Raw genomic sequence first — 7,443 nt, 5'->3', positions numbered from 1 at the left:
TTATGGAGAAAACACACAAGAAACAGCACTGAAAAGGAGGAAAGTGGGGCAGAAACTACTCACATGGTGCATGGAGACAGGTCCCTCTTCTTTCCCCATGAAGACCTGCCCTTATGCTCCAACCCAGCCAGTGTAACTAGTGTGCTCAGGAGTGGGACTCAGTCATCTAGAGACCACTGAAGGAGAAGCAGAGTCCAGGATGCCTCCTGATCCTCAGATCTATGGGCTTCAGCTCAAACGTGAAATAAACAAATAAGTATATAAACAGACAGGAAACATACATGGAAGGTAAGGTGATGACCTGCTGGAGCATTTGTAGCAAAAACACTTCAAAGGACAAAGGTGAAGGGTTGTCAGATGAAGTCACCATGTGATCAACTGCAACCCCCACCATCTCTGAAGGTAAAGACAGCTTCAGGCTACTTTTCCACTAGCCTTTCAGCCTGGGAAGGCCAGCTTAGTGTCAGAGGTAATTTGACCTGAATCTCAGCTGCAGAATCCTGTAGCACCAGGCACTCAGCCTGGCTGTGCTACATGGAGGACTCTGCCAGGTCTCATGGGTGCACAGCAGCTCACTGCGCTAGTCATGCTTCCTGAAATGAGTGAACTAGTGTGTAAGGGACTGGTAAATGGTCACAAAAATCAAGTCTCTGTGAGAGCTTGGGAGACTCTACCACTCTTCCATGAGACCTAGAGGACCATTGCCAAGAACACTGGGCACATGGGAAGATGCTGCTACTGCTACCATGGCAACCATGTGTAACTATGAGGACATTGTCTAGAGACAGGGAAAGAGGGAGATAGAGAGAGAGATAGAGAGAGAGAGAGAGAGAGAGAGAGAGAGAGAGAGAGAGAGAGAGACAGAGAGACAGAGAGAGACAGAGAGAGAGACAGAGAGAGAGACAGAGAGAGACAGAGACAGAGACAGAGACAGAGAGAGACAGAGAGAGACAGAGAGAGACAGAGAGAGACAGAGAGAGACAGAGAGAGAGAGAGAGTGAGAGAGAGAGAGAGAAACAGAGACAGAGACAGAGACAGAGACAGAGACAGAGACAGAGACAGAGCAATAGAGAGAGAATGGGTTCATCAGGCAGGTTTGAATCTCTTGGCAAATATGTTACAGACATTACAAAATTTAGTGAAACCAAAACACAAAATTAGGAGCTAATCCCCAAATAATGTAGCTATTTTTAAAAATGTATCTGATTTTTAAAAATATAGTTTTACTCAAGACCCTTCTGCATTAGCCTTTTAAAGGCTGGGATTACAGGTTTGTCCTACCAGTCCATCATAAAAAGATCATCTTCCATCCTGAGGATATCCAGGAGTATATCAAGGGTTGTACCTCCTACAACATGGTCTTGTGACAGGAAATTCCAAAGGATTTCATAGCTCTGGTTCAGATGCTACAATAACTTGGGGAATTACTAAGGTCTTAGGAGCTCTGATTGAGGTAACAGGGTCAACAACCAATTAGTAGAACAAAAGATCCTACTACCACCCCTGTTACTCAGGAAAGCATGAGTGTTTTTGGAGTTCTATGTCAGGAACCATGGAAAAGGCCAAATACATTATTTTACAATATCTCAGGCAATCACAGGAGATTGTTTACAAACAGAATGAATGAATCACTACGTCATCCTATCAAGGGTAGTGGGTTGCTTGGTAATTACAAATTTGGAAAAGGAAAAAAAAACTGGAAGAACTAGTTGGGGTAAGATTGCATTTGGAGGTGCCAGTGTGAACTCACGATTTTGCATATATTTAGATGGATATATATAGATAGATTGGTGTACAAATCAGAAGTTGAGAAACTCAGGAGGCTAAGAGCTTGAACACGGAAGTTTGAGACCAGTCCAGGCAGGAAAGTTTATTAGACTACACCTCCAAACTAACCAGCAAAAGCAGGGCTTAAAGGTGGGCTCAATTAGTAGGACACTAGCCAAGCAAGCAGGAGGCTCTGAGTTTACATTTCTGTACTACTAAAACAAATTAATATAAATTTAAATGTGTGTATTTGTAAATATACATATATGGAGTGTTTATATCAATGTACACTCATATACATGCATACATGTATTTTGTATATTTGTCTTATGTATTTTCCAGTACTCTTCTCCAAAAGGGTCTAGGAACAATAACATCTTAAAAGCAAAGAACACATCTAATTCTCAGATGTTGGTTTCGAAAGGCCATCCAGCCGCAGCTCCTGGGATAATAGTTGATTCAAATGCCAGAGCATGGAAGGTACTAAATAAACATCAATCCTGTGTATGAGAGAAGAACAAAAGCACTATGGAGGGCTTAGTGGTAGAGGGCTTGCCTAACATGCATGATGCCCAGGGTTCGATTCTTCAGTGCCACATAAAGAGGAAAAGCTGGAAGTGGCACTGTGCTCAAGAGGTACAGTGCTATCCTTAAGCAAAAGAAGCTCAGGGACAGTGCCCAGGCCCTGAGTTCAAGCCCCAGGACTGGCAAAAAGTTAAAATAAAATAAATGCACTAACAAAAGTCCGGTAGAATGGGCTCCCACTGGCCAAGTCTGGAACCATTTGCACATCAAAACCATGACGGGAGTGGAATTACAGCCCAATGAATACAACAGGAATCCCTTAGCCAGTTCAGACATGAATAAATAAGTAAATACATAACTAAACTGTCAGTGGTGTGAGGAATGGGATATTTCCACAGCCTTATGTGTTTTCCCACACATCACTCAGTCACAATGGGAGAGGACAGTTTTTACAGTAGAAAAATGGGCAAATTGGGCCATCCTCAAGTGATTTAAATTACTTAGTTCACTGCTGGGACAAACTGCTGTCCCCAGCCACCTGGTTGGGATGCAGTGGGAGGCACACAGTGTCACTTAGTGACAGTCCTGCCAAACATGCAAGACCCAAGTCAAATCATGATAAAACTTCCGACAAGACTCAGTGGAAGAACAGTCAATAAAAAAGAAAAAGTGGCATATAATCTTGAAGACAGTGAGGAAAATCTCAGCAATTTTCAAGATTGAAGAAGACTTCAGAGCCAGGACCAGTGAAGGTAAGCTTGACTTCTGGACAGGATCTTTTCTCTATCAAAACAATATCATGAGCCAGGCATCGGTGGCTCACGCCTGTAATCCTAGCTACTCAGAAAGCTGAAATCTGAGGATCATGGTTCAAAGCCAGCCCAGGCAGGAAAGTCCATGAGACTCTTATCTCTAATAAACTACTAGATAGCCAGAAGTGGTACTGTGGCTCAAGTGGTAGAGCCCTCGCCTTGAGGAAAAAGAGCTCAGGGACAGAGCCCAGGCCCAGAATTGAAGCCCTATGACTGACAAACAAACAAACAACAACACAAAATACCTATAATTTGAGCTGGGCTATTCAAGAGATCTGAGGATCTCTTGAGGCCTGGACAGGAAAGTCCTGACCACTCAAAAACCAGCCAGTATCACATCATCTCCAAACCTGGCAAAAATCCAACAAAAAAAGAGAACTAGAAACCAATCTCTTTGATGAACCCATATGCAAAGCTCTTCAATAATATTTCTGTCAACTCCCTTACGACCCAGTTATACCACTTCTAGGCATCTATCCTGAAAAACAGGAACCAATATACAAGGACACGTGCACCTCCATGTTTATTGCAACACTGTTCACAATAGCTAGGGTATGGAAACAACCCAGATGCTCCACCACAGTTGAATGGATCCAAAAACTATGATATCTATATACAATGGAATATTATGCAGCCATTAGAAATGACAAAATAATGGCATTTGCAGGGAAATGGATGGAGCTAGAAGGAATCATGTTGAGCGAGGTAAGCCAAGAGCAAAGAGACAAACGGTACATGGTCTCCCTGATAAGTGGATGCTAAATCCAAAATGTTAGGGGATATGACAAAATTAACAGGACTTAAGAAACAAAGAACTCCCACATATCTGGTTGAACCACTACTAAATATCCCAATGCTGCTGATCACATGTATGGTGTATATGTGTATACCGTTTTATGTTATAGACTGTGATAGACAATTTGCTCCAGGAAAGTTAGAATGAACTTGTGACTTTAAATGAGCATCATTATTCCACAATACTGTGAAATTTGGGAAATTATGTAATCACTTAATCACAATTAAAAAAAATATCTCAGGGAAGGTAGGGAGGGAAAGGATGGTAGGGAGAAAATAATGGAGGGGGTAACAATGCTCAATAGGAAGTGTATTCATTACCTTGCTCATGTAACTGTAACCCTCTATATAGTATATTTACAATAAAAATTTAAGAAAAAAAATTTCTGTCTAGGGCTATGTAGGTAGCTCAGTGGTAGAGCACTTGCCTTGCATGCTCGATGCCCTGGGTTCGATTCCTCAGCACCACATAAGCAGAAAAAAAAAGCCAGAAGTGGCACTGTGGTTCCAGTGGTAGAGACCTAGCCTTGAGCTGAACAGCTAAGGGACAGTGCCCAGGCCCAGATTTCAGGCCCCACGACCGGACCCAAAAAATAAATAAATAAATAAATTTCTGTCAAGTTTGCAGAGACCATAAGCCTTATTGACCATGATAATGACAATGCACCTATGAAGGTTAAAAAGTGTTTGTGACTTTAAGTACCACTATCCCACAGTACTGTGAAATGTATGAAATGTATATAATCATTTAATCTCATTAAAAAAAACTAAAAGCTTGAAAAAAGGTGTTAACAATGTGTGAAAAGAAATGAACTAAGGGTCTGGGAAGGTGGCTCAGTGGTGGAATGATTGCCTTGCATGCCTGAGGCCCTGGGTTCAATTCCTCAGCACCACATCATCAAAAAGAAAAAAACCAGAAGTGATGCTGTGGCTCAAGTGGTAGAGTGCTAGCTGTGAGCTGAAGAGCTGAGGGACAGTGTCCAGGCCCAGAGTTCAGGGCCCATGACAGGACCCCCCCCAAAAAAAAAGAACTAATTACCTTATTCATGTAACTATGACTCCTCTGTATAGCCTATTTACAATAAAAGTTTAAAAAAAGTTAAGGGACAGTGTTCACACTTTTAGTTCAAACCACCACACTGACAAATGTACATACACAGAAAACCCTGGTACACATATACAAAAAAAAGCATAAATATGGTAGAATATAAGTAGTGAGGGGCTAGGAATGTAGCTTAGTGGTAGAGTGCTTTCATAGACTGTGTGAAGCCCTGGGTTCAATTCCTCAGTACCACATCAACCAAAAAACCTGGAAGTGGCACTGTGGCTCAAGAGGTAGAGTGCTAGCCTTAAGCAAAAGAAGCTCAGGGACAGTGCCCAGGCCATGAGTTCAAGGAAGGAGGAGGAGAAGGAGGAGGAAGAGGAGGAGGAGGAGGAAGAGGAGGAAGAGGAGGAGGAGGAGGAGTAGGAAGAGGAGAAGGAAGAAGAGGAGGAGGAGAAGAAATAGAAGAAGGCAAAGGAGAAGAAGGAGAAGGAGAAGAACAAGGAGTAGTATTAGTAGTTGTAGTAGTAATGAGGTCAGGGCAGAGTTAGCACTCCACTCCTCACCCAGTACAACACACATGATTAAACTAATCTTCAAGGTGTAAGAAAGAGAGTGATATGCTGCAAATCATAGCAAAGCAGGCTGGTACATTCCATTTTGAAAGAACTACTTTTGGGAAAATCCGAGGTAGTTTTTTCCTAAAGCATAATAATCCTTTAGCAATTCTATTTATTATTTAATAAGCACAGTGGAAATAGTCACTATGCTGATTAACTTGCCCAAATACTAACAAGTCCAAGATTTCTAGCTTCCATTAAAATTTTCAGTGAATGTATCTTCTAAAAACAAGATTGCTTTGGCTTTCATAATCTTCCTTCTTTTTCTTTTCACATTCATTAATCTGTAGAACATAAGAAGTTCAAAATTAGTTCGTATCCATATTTAATGTAAGAATTCTACCCTGGAGCTGTGTGTGGCTTATGTGTATAATCCAAGCTACGCAGGACACTGAGATCTGAGGATCATGATTCAAAACCAGCCTGGGTAGGAAAGTCATTGAGAATTTTGTGGGCGGGAGGGTCCAGTCATGAGCCTGAACTCTGGGTCTGGGCACTGTCCCTCAGCTCTTCAGCTCAAGGCTAGCACTCTACCACTTGAGCCACAGCACCACTTCCAGCTTTTTTCTTTTTGCTTATGTGGTGCTGAGGAATCAAATCCAGGGCCTCATGCATGCAAGGCAAGCCCTCTACCACTGAGCCACCTTCCCAGCCCCCCCTTGAGACTTTTGAAAATCCCATTAATGACCAAAAAGTCAGACATAAAGCTGTGGCTCAAGTGGTAGATTGCATTCAGTGAAAAACCTAGGGACAGTCCCTAGACCCTGCGTTCAAGTACAACTACAAACATGAGAAAACAAAGAAAAAGCTTGGTGCCAGTGGCTCACACTTGTCATCCCAGCTACTCAGGCAGTTGACATCAGGGGATCATGGTTCAAACCAGGCTAGCCAAGAAAGTCCAGGAGACTCTTATTTCCAATTAACCACTCAAAAACCAGAAGTGGAACTATGGCTCAAGTGCTAGAGTGCTAGTTATGAAAACAAAGAAGCTCAGGGACAGGACCCTGGCTCTGAGTTCAAGCCTTGCAATCAGCAAGTAGAAAAAAGGACATCTCTGATTGGGCACAGTCGCTCAGACATGTAATCACTCCTAACTAGGAAAGAAGCAGACTTCTGAAAAATGGTGATTCAAGGCCAACCTGGGCTAAAATTTCACAACACAAAGGCAGGAAAAGAAAATGACTTAGCATGAAATAAATAATAATTTAGAAACTAAAGACAATCTAACCTTATGAGTTAAAGAATCAAGTCTGACATAACATTTAGACAACTCATCAGCATTTGAAAAGTCAGGACTGACATCCTTTCTTTCAGATATATCATATTTCACCTAAAACAAAATCCATTTTATTACCTTCTTTAAATGTAAATATTTATTACATTTTGGGAGAACTATGGAAGAGGTGATACTGATGAATATGCATTGTGCTTACAATGTGTTAAATTGAAACATCTTTGTACTGCTTACCTAAGAAGAAATAGAATTTCATATCAACCAAAAACGTCCAGCTTACGACTGGATAAGACACGATAAAAATGATATATTATCAGCAATAAATGGGGAAGATGTGGTGATTCTGTCACAGCATACACTTTAAAAGACCTTATGCTTATGCTGAGCAAAGGAATTGGACCAAGAACATTTCTTTACCCAGTTCTTCTAAGATCTGATTTCTTCATACTCTAACCATAAACAGTTAGTGGTGAATAAAAACTAAAAGATAGCTGTAAACAACCCTGATGTAAACATTCCCCAGGGTAACCCCAAGCTCTGAACTTGCAGGGGACCCACAGCTGGGCTTCCTCTTGGAGCTTCACCAAGCAGAGGGCTGCAGGACCGGTCCCTGCAGCACCTGCCTACCTGCATCTCTGCATGCGCACC

Source organism: Dipodomys merriami, unplaced genomic scaffold, assembly GCF_024711535.1.
Source record: "Dipodomys merriami isolate MVZ:Mamm:240054 unplaced genomic scaffold, mDipMer1.0.p SCAF_541, whole genome shotgun sequence".
Classification (NCBI taxonomy): domain Eukaryota; kingdom Metazoa; phylum Chordata; class Mammalia; order Rodentia; family Heteromyidae; genus Dipodomys; species Dipodomys merriami.
The sequence above is the reverse complement of the archived record's forward strand: the minus strand, read 5'-3'. Positions refer to the sequence as shown.